At 50.7% G+C, this 19,775-nt stretch overlaps 2 pseudogenes; both read left to right on the forward strand.

Annotated features, from left to right (window-relative positions):
- Positions 1-4,423, forward strand: LOC110312265 (annotated as a pseudogene).
- Positions 4,424-4,652: 229 nt separating this feature from the next.
- Positions 4,653-14,163, forward strand: LOC110312266 (annotated as a pseudogene).
- The last annotated feature ends 5,612 nt before the right edge of the window (positions 14,164-19,775 follow it).

Consider the following 19,775-nt stretch of genomic DNA (forward strand, 5'->3'; position numbering starts at 1 on the left):
TGTGGCCGGGTACTGCCCCTGTTTATGGCCTATCTGCTACCTGCTGCTTGGAACCGTCATTTTCCAGCTGCTGGAGAAACAGGCAGAAGCTCAATCCAGGGACCAGTTCCAGCTGGAAGAGCTGTTCTTCCTAGAGAACTACACCTGCCTGAACCAGCAGACCCTGGAGATGCTCGTTCTGGTGAGGGAGTAAGGAAAGATGGGACCAGAAGGGAGGTGGGTGGAGGAGCCTGTGGCAGATTCAGAACCACCACCGAGTTGTTGGTTCATGTTTGGAGACAGAATGTGGTGGGAACCGGAATCTGAAGAATCTCTAGTCTACAGCTAGACCTATGTAGCCTTAACTGAGTCACTTAACTTAAATGTCCTAAACAATACTGTGAAATAAAAGAGTAAATGTGGGGCTGAGCTATGATCTTGTCCTACAAATATGAGGGTCTGACTAAAATGCCCAGAACCCACATTAAACATCCAGGTGTGGGGCAAGCAAGATGGCTCAGCAGACAGAGGAAAGTCCCATCAAGAACTGAGTTCAAACCCTGGAGACCACAAAGTGAAAAGAGAGAACCAATTCCCAAAAAATGTCCTTTGGTTTCCACACACACATACCATGGCACATGCCTGCACGTAGAAACACATACACACACACACACACACACACACACTCACACTCACACATGCACGCACACACATGCATGCTCCACCACCAGCATCACCACCAACATCAGCAGCAGCACCTGAGAGCTTTAGGGAATCAAGTCTCAGACCTGCCAACAGAAACTGAGTGAGGCCACCAAGAGATGCTAAAGCCCCAAGACAACTCTTGAGACCAAGAGCAACTTGTCTACAAGAAAAGACTTCAGCAGAGAGTCCCTGTTCAGCTCTTCTAGGACACACTCCATGCATTCAGAGTTACTCAGGGTTAATATTCACCTTCAGATCTCCCAACATCCCAGGAGTGAACCAGAGACAGGGACACCTCAAACTTTCTCCTGCCTCAGTCCTGGCATGCAGGAAGAACCAGTTGAGCAATGGACAGACAGGTGGACAGGCTCAAACTAGTTCTGCAATCAAGGACAAAGGTCTGACTGCAGCCCAAAAGGGCCAGTATGTAGCACTAGGGACTCACTAGGAAAGATGGGGGCATACATGTCCCTCAAAGTCCTCAGTCTCAGGACAGGGCGGGTAGAGGCAGAGAAATGTTAGTGTAATATTTAAGGGAATCCCAGTCCCTAGGAAACTCACACACTGAGCCGTAAATGACGCTGAGTGTAGTGTTCAAACATGTCTCCATGTGGAAGCTTCTATGCCTGCCTCCCTCCTCCTTCACCATGGGATTGTCAGAGACAAAGATGTAGCAGCCACCCGAGGCCACTCACCCACACTCAGAGCTCTAGGGAGGCCAAAGACTCTTCTTTATAGGGTAGAGGGCCAAGAGGTGCAGAAGGATAGCCAAGGACTTGGGAAAATGCTGTCCCCAAGAGTGGGGGTCTCCAGGGAGGGGACATGCTCTTAAATGTCTGGTTGAGCTCTCTGCATGTGTGGGAAAGAGGAAGCCAAAGTCCGCATCCTAAGAAGCTTGTTCCTGTCCAGGGGAGAGCCGGGAGGCCTCTACCTAGCAGGTGAAAATCAGTTCCTACAGGAAAAGGATGTAGGAGAAGCAGCCATACGTCTCAAAGGCTCCCTGCCTTTGAAGCACTGCAGGTTAACAAAGTGATCTGATGTTGCCCTGGGCCACGTTCCTAGCTAAAGCAGAAGAGGGCTAGAGTTGGGGAGAAGGAGCTGAGGGATGGGGCTTGAACCTACCAAGGTTCCTGCCCTGCAAACACAAAACACAGACACACACAGAGTACATACCCATGCAACACACAGCACCGACAGACAACACACCACAGAGTACACACAACCTCTCCCGGGTCCCTGATGGAATTTCTTCTGCAGGCATGGGCTCTGCACTCTGAAGCGTGCCAGCGAGCAAAGCAGCCAGCCCTCTAGGTGTTCAGGAATACTCCATGGCTTCCCACCACATGGCCCATGGGAGGGAACCTCCAGGATCCACCGTCCCAGCAGATCTCTTCCAGAAGTATCCAACACTAACCTTACCTTGCCCTAACTAGTGTATGTATGTGTGTCATCTTCCTAGTCACCAAAAAACATCTCCACGTCACCTCCTTAGCCCCTGCCCATTAGAGCACACACCTCAGCCAACTCTCAGCTACTTAGCAAGTGTCTTAGCCAATCAGAACTTTCATGTTCCCTTCTGTGACGTGGAAACGATGTTATCTGAGAGACTTAATAAACGTAAGCACACAAAAGCATCCTCCTGAGAGTTTGGTGGGAGCGGGCTGACTTGACTCCTGACCGCGCCACTCCCGCAAGTCATCCTGGAAGCCTGGCTGAACGGTGTGAACCCCAAAGGCAACTCCACCAACCCCAGCAACTGGGACTTCGGGAGCAGTTTCTTCTTTGAAGGCACAATGGTCACCACCATAGGAAAAGGGGCTGGGAAGGAGGGGCCTCACTAGACCCTGCTCAGCTGAGATCATTCCCACCGCTGGGTCAAGGATGCTGTTTATCTAGATGGTGACACAGGAAGCACCAACAGGGACATGGTGGGACAGTAACAGATAAAAGCAGTGAAGCCTGCTTAGTCTGCTGCAGTGAGGGGCTGGATTCACCTCCCTGGGGCCCTCTGAAGGGCTGGGAAGAACCCTCACTCAGTACAGCTGTATGAAGACAAGCATGGGTCTCTATTGACAACACTCCTGTCTGGCCGTGAGCTGACCCTGGTGTGTTAATGCTCTGACACTGTGAGCCTGGCCACAGACCAGAAAGTCCTCTCCAGGAGAAATATAGCAGAGATATTTGAAGAGGGAGGTCATTTGTATAGAGGGACTGTCCCTCAAAGCTGCAGGTGACATCCCAGCAAACCTGAGGAGATGTGGTAATAGCAGGATGCCTCCCCCATCCACCCCAGTCTCACACAGGCCTCCTTTCCATTCAGTTAAGCCCCCATTCAGTTCCAAACACCTTCCTTTTTCTTGGCAGTCCAAACAGAGACTTAGAATATGGGTCAGGGTATGAATTTAAATCTGACCCAGGCTTGGCCTCCCAAACCAGAAAAGAGGAATTAAATCACTATGATTATAAGGCAAATAGGGAAATAGAAAGGATGGGAAACATCTTGGGGAAGCATGCCTGGCAGGGAGGCAGAGGGAGGCAGAGGGTAGCAGTTGGGAGAGCGTCATGGAGGCAGCATCATTGGAGAGGAGCCTTCTATAAGTAAAGATTGTTCTAGTAGAGGATAGGATGAGGGTCTAGGGGAACAGAGAACTTCTCCCCCAGAGGACAAGGAGAGGGGAGCTGGCAGGAGGCATTTCTGGACTCTCCTTCTCCTCCACCTGATATACAGGCTATGGCAACCTGGCTCCCAGCACAGAGGCAGGGGAACTCTTCTGTGTCTTCTCGGCCCTGGTCGGCATCCCACTCAACATGGTCTTCCTCAGCCACCTGGGCGCAGGGCTGCATGACCATCTGACCAAACCGGACAGGCGAGAGGACCACCCAAGGCATTCCCAGATAAGACGGTGTGTATCATCTGGGTCCCTCTGGGACAGACAGCTGCAAACGTGGAGATGGGATTAGGGGTATAGGGTTAAAGACAGAGACCTAAGAATTGACAGCTGTGAGCTGAACAGAGAGACAAGATGAAGAGTGACTCAGGCATACAAGGCATGGCCTCAAAATCCTCTGCAGCACATGAGACCATGGAGTCTACCTGCAAAGAGACGGGGATCAGACCCTGAGTTTTAACGACAGACCCTCCCTTTCTAGCTCTTTCAGGTCCTGGGCCTGGCTCTGTTCCTGACCCTGGGGACTGTGGTGATTTTCATCTTCCCACCCATGTTATTCAGTCACGTGGAGGGTTGGAGCTTTGGCAAGGGTTTCTATTTTGCCCTCATCACCCTCAGCACCATTGGCTTTGGGGACTATGTTGTCGGTGAGGATGAGAAAATCAGGTATTCACTAGAACCTGGGGTGCATTGCATGGGGATAGCAGCTGAGACTGGTTATTTCTGGGGCCACTGTGGACTCCTGGTGGCATCTCAGATATTCTGCTTTTGCCACAACTGGTAGGAGAGAGAACCCTATGGAATCTGAGGGTGGCTGTGCCCTCAGACACAAGCCGTCACCTTCCCTGGCAAGTACAGACCCTAGCAAGCATCACATCACCATGTACCGGAGCTTGGCAGCTGTATGGATCATCCTAAGTCTGGCGTGGCTGGCGGTAGTCTTCAGCCTGAGGTCCCTGCTTCTGCACAGGTGTTCCAGTCTCTGGATGTTCATCAGGGGCCTGGACCCCAGGGATGGAGCAGCCCCTGACCCTGACCCCGGCCCTCAGAGGATCTCCATCTCTGCGTGATACCCAAATGTTTCAACCACCCCCCAAACCCATGCTACCTTCTTTCCCAACCCATATACTCCCCAGACAGGTGGTCAGTAATTCTCCAGAGAAAAGAGCTAGGTGTGCCTACAGAATAATTTAGGGGAAATGCAGAGAAAAAAATCAAAGACTTAGTGGGTAGAGGTTTGCATGCTGGCCTCAGAGCCCGTTTCCCTGGTTCCTCAAAGGGGACCCGGAAAAACCCAACATGAATCATGATGGCCAAACTGCCAATGCCACCTTCATAGTCAGGAAGCCTTGAGCTGCAACCAAAGGCTGAGTTGGTTTTTGCGTTCACTGTTACACACTAGGCACACCACAGGACCCCCCCCCCCACTGTGTGCCAGGACTCCTCTTGCTGTATCTTCACTCTCTAAGGACTGAGTTGGCCCCCATTGTAACAACCCTAGAGCCTTGACAGGGACAAACCTGGAGAGAATGAGTGTTCGGGACAGTGGCTGGAGGAAGGGACCTGAACACACACACACCCAGGGGTACTTTAGGTGCACACAGGGAACTGTCCATAGTAGGCTCACAGCTGTGGAACTCTAAACACAAAGGCTACCTGCCAGCACTCTCCAGCTTTCCTTGGCCACAAGTGAAGGTGGATTCCTGAAGAAGCCTCAGGGTATCATCTACGTGTCCCACCACCTTCTGAACATGACCTCCCTTGATCCCCAGGGCATCCCTGTTCCTCATTACTCCTTGTGAGAAGCAGGAGGAATAACAGATCTCAGAAGCCTTACAGAATGAGTTCCCTGGGGCCTAGGCTTCCATGGGAACATCCGCACCTGGTCCTTCTGCCGGATTTCAGCACTGTGGGCCTGAAGGGAGGACAGGCCAGTCTTAAGAAGACGAATTCTTCCTCAGATTTCCTTTCTCCCCAGTTGCAAGAAGGTTTCTAAGCATCTCTGTCTTTGCAGCATTTGGGGAGAGAATCCAGGAGGTTGAGGGGAGTCCCTAGGGAGGACCCACATCCACAGAGGATTTTCTACCCCCAGGACTTACCGCCAGTCAGTAAAGGGCTGAAATCTGAATTCCTCCGTCAGCTCTATACATGCTGGTCCCTGCCTCGGCTCTTCCATCAGCTCTATACATGCTGGTCCCTGACTCGGCTCTGAGACCTCTTCCAGAGCAGCTAGGATAAATCTGGGTCCACAAATTTCTGCCTCCCTCATACACAGACTTACCTTAGCCAGCTGGGCTCTTTGAGTTCTTTAAGGGAACCTAGTGTGACACTGAGTACAACAAGCACTTGCAGGAAGTCCCTGGTGTGACAAGTTAGACAGGAGCTCTGTGACAATAAACCTGGCTGTTTCTCTTGTGCACTGTGGATTTCAACAGTCTTCTCACTGAGGGGAAGTTCTTGGGGCTCAGAGCTGGGGAGTGGGGAGGGAGGGAGTCTGGGTCCTTCCCTCCCCTGGCCTGTGGCTACCTGGCAACCCTCTCATTTCCCCTGGCTTCAACTTTCCAGTAAGCTATCAGTTTGTCCCTGGATTTGGATCTTTGAGGGTGGATAGGGCTATTGCACCCTGCTGTAACTCTTCAGCAGTGGAAACAGGCCACCAGCAGGCACTTGCTTAGAGAAGGTCCCCTCCTGGCCTCTCTTGCCCATTCCTGATTCCTGTCCACCATAGCACACCTGGGCTCCGTGATCTCCGGAGACACCCTGCTGGGCCTGGGACTGGCAGGTGCCAGGTTCAAGGCTCCTATTGCTTTCCTACTTGGCTTACCTGGCACCAGGCACCGGTGTGTTCTAGACACTGAAAGATCATGCCATCAAAAACTCCAGTCTCAACTTCCAGTGCAACAAATGTGAGCTTCTACAGAATGCCAAGAGTCTAGATGGCTTGATGCTGGACCTACCGATCCAGGTAAGGGAACTAGCAAAACCAGCCAAAGAAAGAAGCAATGGGTGGGATAAAAAGCTTGAAGCTCATTGCAGGGATGAGGAGGGTTCTGGCCCCAGATAGTGAAGTGCTGAGAGAGGCAGAGTCAATAGTCTTGGAAAGAATGGCTTATGTGGTTGGGAGGGGCGAGGTAACCACCGGGAGGGGCTGGATCCAGTGGAGAGGGCCTCACTCTATCAAGGAGAGGGGCTGCATCTTTAAGGAAGTGAGAGGGCAGTACTATCACTGTGGGAAGAGCCATCCAGAACACAGCCATTAGAGAATGCAGACAAGTGCTTCCCTGGGTCACAAGCTACAAGGCTGTCAAGAGGAGACAGGGTTGTGTTTGGTCTGATCACCCCACTGTGGTGGGGCTTGCTGAGACAAGGGGCAAAGGATAAAAGGCCACACCCAACCTCTTTCAAAGGACAGGGGAGGGGCAAATACCTTGGAGGCATGGCCAGACTCTAAGGAGGAAAGTATGTTTTTCTAGGCTAGACCCAGAGTAAAGCAGCTTGCCCAAACCACTGGGGAAGCCAGCTGGGCTGCATCTGAAGCTAGGCAGAGCAGGGACTGTCTGGCCACCATCAGTAAATGCTTCCCTTACAGCCTTTCCCTTGCCCAGCACATTCCTCACTAGCCTCCGCATCCCCCTAAGAGATGAACCGAGGCTCAGCGAGGTTTAGCCTAAACGCACAGCCAAGAGCTGAGGCTGTTTATCAAGTGCAGCTGGAGGCTGCACTTGCATAGACCTGTGCACCTGTATGGATATTTCTTAGAATCCCATGACTTTATGTCCAAGGCATGGTATGACCTCCCCTGGCTCTGCTGCTGTTGTCCTGACCTCCTAAATGTCTTCTCAGTGGGAAGACCCTCCAAGAAAACCCAGCATCACTCTGTCCACAAAGTCTCCTGCCTCTGCCCTGTCATCTCTGCATTTCCACAGTGTGGTAGCCCTAACAAGACAGCAACATTCCCCGCTGTTAGTATTTTGCTTTGCAGATAAGAAAAACTAGACATGTAAAAGCTGAAACCCTCCCAACACAGCCTCCTTTGGACCAGAAACAGTCTTGGTGGTCCCAGAGCATAGGTAATTCAGTTCTCCTGTGTTCCGCCGAAGGCTGAGGTCATAGCTCTGTCATCCTCTGGCAACAGCAGCCTATTGCGTCCTGTGAGATTAGGGCTGAGCTAGACAGTTAAGCCACCCTGACCTGACTCCGGGATAAGCTGGAGAAGGACTTATCCCCATGTTATCTGCCTCTGGGAAGCCCTTGATTGGTAGAAAAGGCAGAGACTCCCCGCCCCCAATAGACTTGGAATAAAGGATGAGATATTGTGTTAAGTTTTCCTGGGGACACATGAAAAATTCTCTTCAAGTCAGATAGGGCACCAGGGATTAATTGACCAAAGAAACAATCCCACTCACTTCTAGCTGGAGGAACCAGGGGGTTTATTGGAGTTACTAATAGGAATGTGGATGATTCAAAGGCAGCAGCATCACTGAAAAGTCCATCCCATTATGGGTGACACCTCACATCCCTAGAGCTCACAACACAACTTAAAGGCAGCTCTATTGATGGTTCTCCCCAGCAGTTGTTACTGTGAGATTTAACTTTGGGGACCGGGTTTGTGAATCCTGTGCCCTCCTGAGCTTCCTGAGCCTGGAAGTCTCGGAGCTTTTCTCCTTCCTCCAGGAGGAAGTTTTTCCCTGTGGAGAAACTGTCTATACAACAAGAGTGTGGTTGTAGGTATGGCACAGACATGGGAGAGGGGGTGTCTTGGGGGTGCAGGGGCCCATCCTCCTCTCTCAAGATCCTGTTGGTCACTGCATCACTTCCTCCAGGACATCACCCAAACATATAAAGTTGGGACCTACCTCCTGGGAAATACGCCAGCATGGGGCGCTGGGAGTTTGTAGGCTCTTACTTCTTTTCCGTGCCCACCATCATTACCATTGGTGAGGGCAGCATGGGACAAGCTGCTGGAACTTTGGAGGTGGCCTTACCCTGAGGGGCAATGGTTCCAGTGATTGCACCCCAGAGGGTATGACAGGGTGTGACACCTGTAGCATACCTCCAAGCCTCTTACAAGCAGCCTCAGGACACATGGACCTGGCTTCTGCACTTCCCCAGACACCAGGGGAGCTGTGTGCATATTCAAGTTTGGGGGCTGATGCACTGGGGGACTTTGGTCATCCCACCTGTCCCTGCAAACTCTCCCAGTGCATCAGCATCCCTTGGCCCCTAACACTGTCCTCCGGACCCATTTCTCCTCCAGAACCAGGGTGATGTGGAGCCTGTCTTAAAAACACTTAGGACTGTTGTGTGGAAATAGTGTGGACAGAAACCCAGAATCCCTGCAGCCCTGGATTTCAGGAACCGACCCTGATCAGCTGCCCAAAAGACCTTGCCCTCAGTCTTGCCTGCATGACCCAGGACTTACCACCAGGTGGCAGGCTCACACTGCTGATGACTTAGGCTCCACCACCACTGCCTCTTCCCTCTTCTGGAACCAGCATCCTTATATCCTTCCTTGCCTTGTCTTTCCAGCACTCCACTACAAGGCTCACTCTCGAACACCTCCCTAGCATCCCACTTATTCAGACCATCACTTTGTGATCTCAGCGCTTGAGAGGTGGAGACGGGGTTAAAAAAACAGGTTACATTAAAAAGTTTGAGGCCAGCCTAGAGGCAACATAAAAGCCTGGTTTAAGACAAACAAAACAAAGCGTGAATGGAAAGGGAAATGAGAGAGAGAGAGAGAGAGAGAGAGAGAGAGAGAGAGAGAGAGAGAGAGAGAGAGAATCAGATGCCCATATGGCAACCTCCCATCTTGATTCATCGGTCCATTCATTCAGCCTGGCACCCACTGGATGCTCAGGGACTGGCATTCCCACCTACAATGTGGCCCCACTGTGGCCTCTCATCACCCCCTCCCCCATGACAGGTCTGGAGCCCAATTTAAAGTCAAGCAAAGTGGCTCAGAAAGATCAAGCCTTGCCCAAGTTCCCAAAACCTTGCAGGAGTCAGAGTCCAAGAAGTGGAGCCAGAATGGACAAGAACTCCAGAGCCCAACAGCAACCTGATGTGCCAGCCTTGCTCTGTCTAGTCATCAGGCCTGGCTAGGCAGCAGCTGCCACCTCCAGCATGGAAGTGAAATGACCAGGGTGGCCATGCCCAGAGATGAAGGAGGTGTCCCCTCAAATACGCCTCCCTCCTGCATTGGAGGATGCAACAGGAGCCTGGCTGCCTGCTAGCACTCCATCAGCTGGGCCACTTTATGTAGTGTGGGGTGCACCAATGTGCCCACCAGCTGGGGAGCAGCTAACAGGTGAGGCAGTGGCCACAAACCTGGATGAATCGCTTCCAGCTGGGAGACTGTGGTGGAAATGGAGTTTGGGAGCAGAAGGGAGAGGAATGGGAGGCTGGTGGTGAGGTTGGGGGAGCAAAGCCCAGGACAGGGTCTGTGATCATGTCCATGGTGAGGATGAGGATGGCAGGAGTCAAAGCCACCCCAAGCTTTTGGCAGGAAACGTGAGGGGGCACAAGCTGGAGAGGCTGGGCATAGACAGAGCCTCAGGCCGATGCTGTGCGTTCCAGGACCCTGCAGGCAAGGAGGCTGGCAGGCCCTGCTGCACTGCTCTCTGACCTCCAGTCCTTCATGCTGCTGCCTCCACTTCTCTTCTCCCACATGGAAGGCTGGAGCTACGAGGAGAGCTTCTGCTTCACCTTTGTCATGCTCAGCACTGTGGGCTTCAGCCATCACATGAGTGGCTGGGGTAGGGGAGCTGGTTAGGTGGGAACTCACCTGCCTGAGAACTCACCACAGGTGACTGACTGGTCTTTCATGGGGGTGGCTTGGTGGGCCTGGGACACAGCTTGTAGCCTAAGTAGGCTCTGGCCTTTCCCAGCCAGGTGGGTTATGATCTCTCAGCTCTTTCCCGTCTGTGTGGAGCTGTCCTCCATAGCTATGGGGTCAACTGGTCCCCTAGAGGGACACAAGGCCTTTGAGCCTCCCTCATGCATCCTATTCCCCTGCTCTAGGCGAGGACCAAGGTGGAACAGTCAGGGGGCTTAAAACACCTTGTCTCCCTTGGACTTCACGGGGAAAACAACAGCCAAACTATAAGCCTTCCAAGAAGGCCCCAAATAGGGTTCATCAGTGCTATGACTTAGAGCCATGGCAGGCACCCAGAGGCAACTGAGTTTATACGGGACAGCGTAAGTAAGTATTCAGAAGGTGGGACTGGAGGGACAGTAGCCCCGGTTGCCTCAGCATCCCTCTCTGTCTCTCTGTCTCTGTGTCTGTGTCTCTGTGTCTGTGTCTCTGTGTCTGTGTCTCTGTGTCTCTGTCTGTGTCTGTGTCTGTGCCTGTCTCTCTCTGTGTCTGTGTCTATGTCTGTGTCTCTGTGTCTTTCTGTCTCTGTCTCTCTGTGTCTCTGTGTCTGTCTTTGTGTCTCTCTGTGTCTGTGTCTGTGTGTCTTTCTGTCTCTCTGTCTCTTTGTGTCTCTCACTCTCCTGCTATCCCCGAAAAGAGCTAAGACTGAAGGCCACATGTTCCTTCTCTACAGAGGAGGGAGGGCAGCCTTGGGGACACCACACCCTCCATTAGACCATGACCCTGGACTGGGGAGGAGAAGGAGAAGGCCTGTCGTGAGAATTTTCTCTTGAGGTGGGATCTGGGGAACTAGACAGCTCTCCCTACTCTTTCTAAGACCTCCAATGACAAACCAAAACGTTTGCTTCCATTAAAGTGGAATACATCCACGAATATACTGAGTTTACTTACAGAGCCTTGGTGAGGGATCACAGACAGGAGCTTGGGTAAAGTATCTACAATGGAAGGTTTTCACCCGGCATGGGTGGTGACTTCCCCATAGTTACATAGATGGAACCCCCTCCCCTAGTCCTTCCCAGCCTATATACCCTCACCTTCCTCAAGACCCCAGACCACGTGCACTTAGGGCAGAGCTGCATACAGCTGCCTGGGAGGAATTGCTGGATATTCAGACTCTCCCTACCTCCTCCTTCTGAGCGGGGGGGTCAACAGAGCATTCCACAAGCCCAGCTGTGACCAACTTTGCACATGAGTCCAGCTGATCTGATAAAAATGGAGGCAATTAGGCTCAGAGGAGATAGCCCTATACTGTGGAGTGCCGGGTATTGGGAATTAAAGGGATGGGAGAGACCTGAGTCCCACCAGAGCTCGGGGAGACTGCCATGGGACCCCACGGAAACATCGCAGGACGGGCGTGGGGCCTCACATGCCTCAGGACCCTGCTGGCGGCAGGGGAAGAAGGTATAGTCTCAGCTCTGACTCTCGGGCACCATAGACTGCTTGGTACCATGGAAGAGATGGTTTGGGGGTTTTGGGGTTCCTGGGCCACATGGAGCCAGGGATGACAGGTTCTTGCTCTCAGACATCCCAGGCCACTGTATGTTGCAGAAGAGCTGAGTACAGACCCTCAGGCAAACTCTGGTGTGGGGGCCGAAGGGGAAAGGGTAGGGAGAGAGCTCTAGCAGGTTATCTTGGGGACAAGAGAGTCTGGCCAGCTCAGGCGTTGAGCTCAGTGGGCGGCTTGGGTTGACTGGCAGCAGTGGCTGGAGAGCAGGAAGGCCTCCCAGCAGGAGGTTAGGGAAGCCTGCTCCATTACTCCAGCATAACAGATCTCGATGAGCAGAGACAGTCCATGGTTTTAGAGCTTTGTTGTAGAAAAGCAGAGAGAGAGAGAAGAGTAAAGAGGCAGAGGGTGGCCATGGTCACATGGAGAGAGGGGAGAATGGAGTGGGAGAGAGGGAGCAAGAGGGCTAGAGAGAAAGCAAGAGAAGCAAGAGAGAGAGGAGGACCAAGCAGTTCTTTTTATAGTGGGATGGGCTACCCTGTTGTTGCAGGGTAACTGTGGGACAGAGCATACCTGGCTATTGCCAGGTAACTGTGAGGGTGGAGTCTGGACAGCCTACGTGACTGATGGCCACAGAATGATGGAGTTGAGGACTCATGGTGTCAGGCGTCTGTGTCTGGGGGTGTGGTTCACTGTTCCGTCCCTTGTAGGATGTTCTACCGGGTCTCTGGAGTAAGCCTCACTTGACCAGAACACAGACTGCCTCTTTTGGTCCCACACAATACAACAGAGCCCTCCCCAAATTCCTTTAGTGGACTTGAGACAAGGCTCTGACAATATGACAAGCCACTCACAAGATACTTAGAGAAGTGTCACCCCCATTTTATCAAAAAAGAAGCTGAAATTCAGAGAGGCCAAGCCATTTGCCTGAGACATCTCAGTGAGCTTCTAATCTGTTTGTTTCCACAATTTGCACTAGTTCTAGAACCTTCTCTTGGCCTCTGTGTCCCTAATTGTAAAGGGTCCAGCTGGGGGCTTGCTGGGAGCCGTATCACTGCCTTCTAGCCTCTGGGTTTAAAGTCCTCTGCCTTAGTCTTCTCCTCCCCTGAGAGGGGGGTCTCATACTGGGGACCCCGCTATCACAACCTGGTTTTTCACAACTCAGGAAGAATTCTTCCAACTGGGTCAATGCTTATCTCTGCCCTCTCGGTGGGAACCTGCGTGAGCTGCAGCCAGCATTTTGGAGAATCAGGCTTGCCCCGCCCACTTCAAGGGACATTCCTGAAGACTTCTTTCTCTGCTCTTTTCCCACTCTTTCTCCTGCCAGACTAGGACTGTTGCACAAGACTGCACAGGTTGACAGGTGCACAGCCCTGGAGGGTTCCTATCCATACAGTGTAAAGAGGCCTAGCATTCAGGGAGTCACATACCCTCCATATTCTTGGTCCCTCTGGTGCTTAAGATCGTATACCATGGCTATTTTCTTTGAAAACTTTCAGGGTTTTCCCACAGTCTGAGGGTGGACCTGACATTCTACAACTGAACATGGGTATGTGGTTTAACCCTGTCATCACAGTGTTTTAACAAGGCAGGGGCAGGAGGTATGTGAATTCAAAGACAGGTCTACATCAGAAGATGTCTCAAAAACAAGAAAGTTACCCAATAAAGCATTCTCTAGATATGGACACTCTGAAAGTGGGCGCAAAAGATTCAGCCCGCCTCCACGGAGGGCATACATGGCATAGCCAATGACCATGAGAGTGAGGAGCCACCAGGGTCTCTGCCCAGGAGGCTGCTCTGTGAAATGGCAGGGCAGCCTGCTCAGCCTCTTGCTCCAAAACTCCCTACCCTGAGCCCAGGCCAAAGTCCTGGATGCTAGAAGGGCAGCTGGGAGAGCAGAACTACACACTGTGTTCCCCGAGGCTGCAAAGGACCACAGGGGAGAGCCTTCATCTGCAAAACCTCTGGCTTATGTACGTGGGGGAAACTGAGGCCAAGAGAAGAGCAGGGAGGTGCCTAAGGCCAACCACAGAAGTTCTGCAAACTTCCATACCTCTTCTTCCAACCGCATCGCAGCTCTCCTGGTCCTTTTGGGATCAACTAACTCCCTTCTTGGGTAGGGATGTTGATCCCTTAAACACACACACACACACACACACACACACACACACATACACATACACCTGTGGATTCTCTTCAGGATGGCCTCGTTGGCCCTGATCATCAAAATGATTCTATCCTTTCTTGAGAGTTCATGGGACGAGTGTGTCCGCTCCTTAATCTGTTCCAAGGGGACATCAAGGCCTGAAGCTGAAGGCATGGTCAAGAAAAGGGACACAGGCTATAATCCCCAGTTATCACATCTAGAAACTTCCACTCTGTACAATATGACAGTGACAACTATCTTTGTCCCAGGATCCCTGGATCTTCCTTCTCAGACCTCTGATTTTAAGCACGATTTCCTGTCCTTTCCAGCTGAGTACAGCTAGATGATTCAAGTTCATCCAATAGGCTATACAGAGAACTTCCCATGCAATATATGGAATGTGACTCTGGTGATGGAATGTCCCCTCTCCCCCTGCTTCTTTCGTCTATCTACTATAAGGCTGGCATGGTGGTGAGAGCTCCAACAGCCATACTGCACCACAAAGTAGCATGATTGAGACTCATAGCACAGTAGAAAAGGCAGCCTGGAGTCCTGGTCATCCCAGAGTCATTGGAACAAACCACGATTGGACAATGACTTGATTCACACAAGACCAATACCTGATGTATTTGAAGCTATTGCTTGGGTGTTTCCAGAACAATGAAACCTAAATTCTAATGAATTTAAATATGCATCCATACGCACAGCAACTGAGGCTGGAACCCACAGAGAGAAACAGCCATGAGTGAGCGTGCCAGGGACATGGAGGAGGGATGGACAGAGGGGAGGAAGGCTCATGGCCCTTCCACCCTCTGACCTCCCTGAGGAATCCACAGCGTTTGAGGGCGACTCTCAGGACTGATCCTGCCAGCAGTGTAACAGCAACCAAGCCAGCTACTGGATGTTTCCTTGCTTTCTCAAAGTGAGATAAGCAACAGCATTCATGCCTCTCTGCTTCCTGACTCCATGCACAATGTGACCAGCCACCTCCTGTCACCACGTCTTCTCATCCACAGTGGACTGTGTCCCTGTAGGACTGTGTACCAAGTAAATGCTTCCTCCTATCACCAGGACTTGTCATCCATGGGAGACTGCATTTCCCTAGAAATGCAAGTACATGCTTCCTCCCTTAAGTCGCTTCTTTCAGGTATCTGTCACCTCGATGAACAAGTAACTAATGCAATCATGTAACAAAATGATGCAAAATTGAGTGGCACAAAATACCATTGGTTTTAACCAAGGTTTGAACTTCAGCCAGGCTTCGGTTAGGACACTTGCCTTATCTTAGTGCCACTAACTGGGGTCTAGACATGCCTGTCCCGACACATGCAGGCCTGGGGATGCCTGTTCACAACTTGCCGTGTGCCAGTGCTGCTTGTATCACAGGTGTGCATTTTCACACATCTGCCATGCCCCAGTGCTGCTATTTAGCGCCCTAGGTACTCCTTTTCACACATGCTTTGTCCCAAGGCAGCCACATTCTTCCTGAGCATGCCTGTTTACACAATTGCTGTGTTTCAGAACTTCCACTTGGTGGCCTGGCGATGCTCGCGTGCACGTTTGCAGTGTCTCTGACCCACCAACTGGTGGCTAGCGCATGCCTCTTCACTCATTTCAGAAATAACATGGGGTCAGCGTGCCCATAAAACCTTCATATTATGCTACTCGGAAATGACACGGGTGTCCATATGCCCATACCCATCTCCACCTGACAGGGTTCAGAAATGGCATGTGAGCCAGTATGCACAAAACACCATCATATGACCAGGATGGGAAATAACATGGGATCCAATATGTAAACACCTTACCCATAAGACTCGGCTCTGGAATGGCATCGGAACCAACATTCCCATATTCCCCCTCACATCACTGGGCTTAGGGACGGCATGCGGCTAACATGCTCATACTTCTCATATAAGTGGGCTGGTAAATAGCATGGGAGCTATCTTAGTCAGGGTTTCTATTCCTGGACAAAACATCATGACCAAGAAGCAAGTTGGGGAGGAAAGGGTTTATTCAGCTTACACCTCCAAACCACTGTTCATCACTAAAGGAAGTCAGGACTGGAACTCAAGCAGGTCAGGAAGCAGGAGCTGATGCAGAGGCCATGGAGGGATGTTTCTTAGTGGCTTGCTTCCTCTGTCTTGCTCAGCCTGCTCTCTTATAGAACCCAAGACTACCACCCACAAGGGGATCTCCCACCTTGATCACTAATTGAAAAAATGCCTTGCAGCTGGATCTCGTGGAGGCACTTCCTCAGCTGAAGCTTCTTCCTCTGTGATAACTCCAGCTGTGTCAAGTTGACACACAAAACCAGCCAATACAGGAGCCAACAGGACCATATGCCCTACATAGGTGACCAAACTTGGAAATTACATGAGCGCTAACATGCCCAGACACTCCTCCATATGTCCAGTCTTGGAAATGTCATGGGACCAACAAGCTTGTATAGCCCCACATAGAACCAGGTTTAGAAATGGCATGGAGGCCAACATATAACCCCAGTATGGTTAGAACAAAAAGTGACATAGGGCCAAAATGCCCATAGATCTCCCCTTATGACAGGCAAATGGCATATGCTCACATAATCCCATTCTAAAATGCCTTGGTCGTCAAGGTGCCCATACACTTTTCCACATGACGAGGCTCAGACATGGCATAGAGGCCAGCATGCCCAGAAACCTCATTAGATGATGGGTTCATAGATGGCATGGGCCCCACCATGCCCACATACCCCAGCATTTTACTATTCTTGAGAATGGCATGAGGTATACATTCTCTGGTTGTTTAGCTTGGGGTATTTGTGGGACTCCTAACACTGGGGAAGGGAGGGTCTCTGACTCTTTTTCCTGCTCTTGGGAACCTTACCTTTACTGGGTTGCCTTGCCCAGCCTTGACATGAGGATTGGTGCCTAGTCTGATTGCATCTTGTTATGGCGGTTGATATCACTGGGAGGTCTGCACTTTTCTAAAAGGAAATGGAGGAGCAGTGGATCTTGGTAAGAGGGGAAATGGGGAACAGGCAGTAGGAGGAATCGGGGAAGATGAGGCTCCATGAGAGAAGAATAAATAAAAAGATAAAAGGAAAATGGCAAGAGGCGAATATGCTCATACACACCCACATATAACTGGTCTCAGAAAAGGCATAGAGTCCAGATGCCAATTATACTACTTAGGTGACCAGGCTCAGAAATGCAGTTGAGTACAACATGTTCACCCACCCTCCCATGTGACTGGGCTTGGAAATGGCATAGGACCAAGAGGTCTGTATATCAACTCACATGAGTGGGTTCATAAATAGCATGGCAGTCAACATGCACCATATCACCCCCTTAGAACTGGGTTTGGTGATGGCATGGGGTCAGCAAGCCTACATAGCCCACGTTGGACTGATGCTCAGAGATGGCATTAGCCCAACATGCCTATTCATCCCCTCATGACCAGGTATGGTCATGGCATGGGGCCAACATGCCCATGTAAATCTCTATATGAATGGGCTCAGAAGTGTCCTGAGGACATCACGAGTCCCATATACCGCTGACTTTAATGAGACTTAGAAATCTTATAAGGGCCAGAATTTCTATTCATCCTTCCACTTAACCAAGTTCATAAAATGCCCTCATGGTGCAATACGGACATGGCCACCAAGGCCAGTATTGAGGCAGGCTAGTCTGACTCCATGACAGGCTTCAAATTGGCAGTTCGGGAGACTAGGTCTAAATCTCTGTCACCAAAAATGGACAAGTACAAGCAAGTCCAGTCCTCAGAAGCTGCCCCATCACCTGGCCTGAGACAAGGATAATGGGTCTGCAGCAGTTTCCAGACTTCCTCAGCAACAGTTTCTAGGCCCCAACAACCAAGCAATGGTTCTGGAATGTCCCTAGAGATAGAGCCAACAGATTAAGATAGAGGTCACCTAACCCTCCCTGGAATTCCCCTAGTGTGCTTTAAATCAGGCTTCGAGCTCACTGAGGCACCTCCATCTTAGAAGATAGTATGCCCTAGCAGGCTGGATTTCTGCAGAATAAAACACTCCCTGCTTTTGCATACTATTTGAGTCTAGGGTATCGCTCTTTGGTAAATCATAGACCCTTACTGGACAGGGTTAAATCAGTTGTCTACCACAATTGCCTCTCAGAGTCCAACTCCATAGGTGCCAAACGGGCCTTGGATTGCAGCCAATGTAGGAGCAGGGACCACATCTTTGGAGTGTTGTTGAGGCTTGGTTTGTACAGTAATGTTAACTGCTGGCTCTGGTTGCTCTCAGGATGAGGAGATTCTTCTCACCTAGACCCAGGTGATGCTCTGCAACCTTGCCCCCGCCAGTTATCCCTGATTGGTGGATAAAGATGCCTACAGCCTATAGCTGGACAGAAGAGAGATAGGAAGGGTTTCCTTTCTGGGCTTGGAGTCTGAGGAGAGACCAGGAAGAAAAGGAGGAGAAAGAGAAAGAGGAAGAGGAGGAAGAGGAGGAGGAGAAGGTAGAGAGAAGATACCATGGGAGAGGTGAGCCATGAAAATGTGGCCATGGGGCTAGCCAATTAGAGTTAAGAGCTGCCCAGGTGGAATACGGCAAGCTATAACTTGGGATTATCGATGAGGAAGTAGATTTTAATAACTAAGAGGGTAGATATCTACACAGCTCTAGTGCATTAAAGGCTTATATAAATATAAAAGTTGTCTGTTTTTATCATGGAACTGAAGGACAAAGGCGGGGTAGAAACCACGGGTTGATATTATTTATTTTCCACTACTGAATATAGGCAATAATGTAGCCACAGGAGTACAGAGGAGGCCAAACAGGGTCTAGGAGATACTGAGCCAGGGCTGGGTGGCTGGAAAGATTGTGAGTTCAGCTCAGCGAACACTGTCATGCATCATTCTGTCCCTGCACAGCTGGGACAGTCACACATGGGACTAAATCATGTGTTATGCTGGGAGGGTTGGGGCAGGGAATTTAGACCTGGCCTATAAATAAGGTGCCAGGGCCAGTAGGGTTCTTGCCTCACATTGCTAAGTGTAGAATCCTCTAAAAGCCAATAGGAGGTTCTGACCCTCATCGGAGGGACGAACCTAGTCACCAGGGCTCTGGCTACTGCAGGAGCCTCTCAGCACCCTTGGAATTGAGCTTCATGAAGAAATAAGAGCCTTGGTGGGGAATGGGGGCTGACTTCTGTCAGTTTCTATCTGAAACCACACCTATGCCTCTGTCTAACCCCAGGGACCTGCAAGTGGCCTGGGATGTAATGTGCAGAAGATTAAGACCTCAAAGCAGGAGCTGATTCCTAGTGCTTTTTACAATCATCACTCCATACCATTATGCAGTCTCAGAAATAATATCACTTTTTATTTTGGTGTTTGCTGAGGTAACTATGCTGGAAGTCTAATTCTGCTGTTAATCCTGTGGGCTCAAAACTACATTTTATTCACTATTGACAAGTACAGAGTGTATGGCTCTCTCATCCAGGATCACATCCCTAAAGAGTAAGAAAGAGCCTGTGACCAAAGCCCAAGAACAAACAAACTCTCGTTCTTTGGAAAAAGAATGTAGTCATTGGCAATATTATGAGCAGGAGGCTGCTACCCTGAAGCTGGAAGCCAAATGCAAAGGAAACAGGCTTTGTCTCAAGGCAGAGCTAGTCCTGTCTGGTTGCAACCTAATGGAGTGTCTGTATTATACTGCTAGCGAAAGGGGTCCAGTAAAACACTGTGGTAGGACAGAAGGTCTAGTTCCTGTCTTTCCTCTTCTCGGACCATTGGACTGGAGATGATTGTCCCTTTGAAATTAAATGTCCTTTTGCCTGAAAAGTGTGAGTTACTCAGCCCAGCTCATGGGGGCTCACAGACATCAGGGACCCTGTAGAGGGTCCTATGTGTATATGTGACCTAGGTCTTATGCATGTATGTAATGGCTCAGTAACTTGGTGTTCTTGTGAGACCCTTTTCCTCCTTCTG

The sequence above is a fragment of the Mus caroli genome, chromosome 17 (genome assembly GCF_900094665.2).
Source record: "Mus caroli chromosome 17, CAROLI_EIJ_v1.1, whole genome shotgun sequence".
NCBI classification, from domain to species: domain Eukaryota; kingdom Metazoa; phylum Chordata; class Mammalia; order Rodentia; family Muridae; genus Mus; species Mus caroli.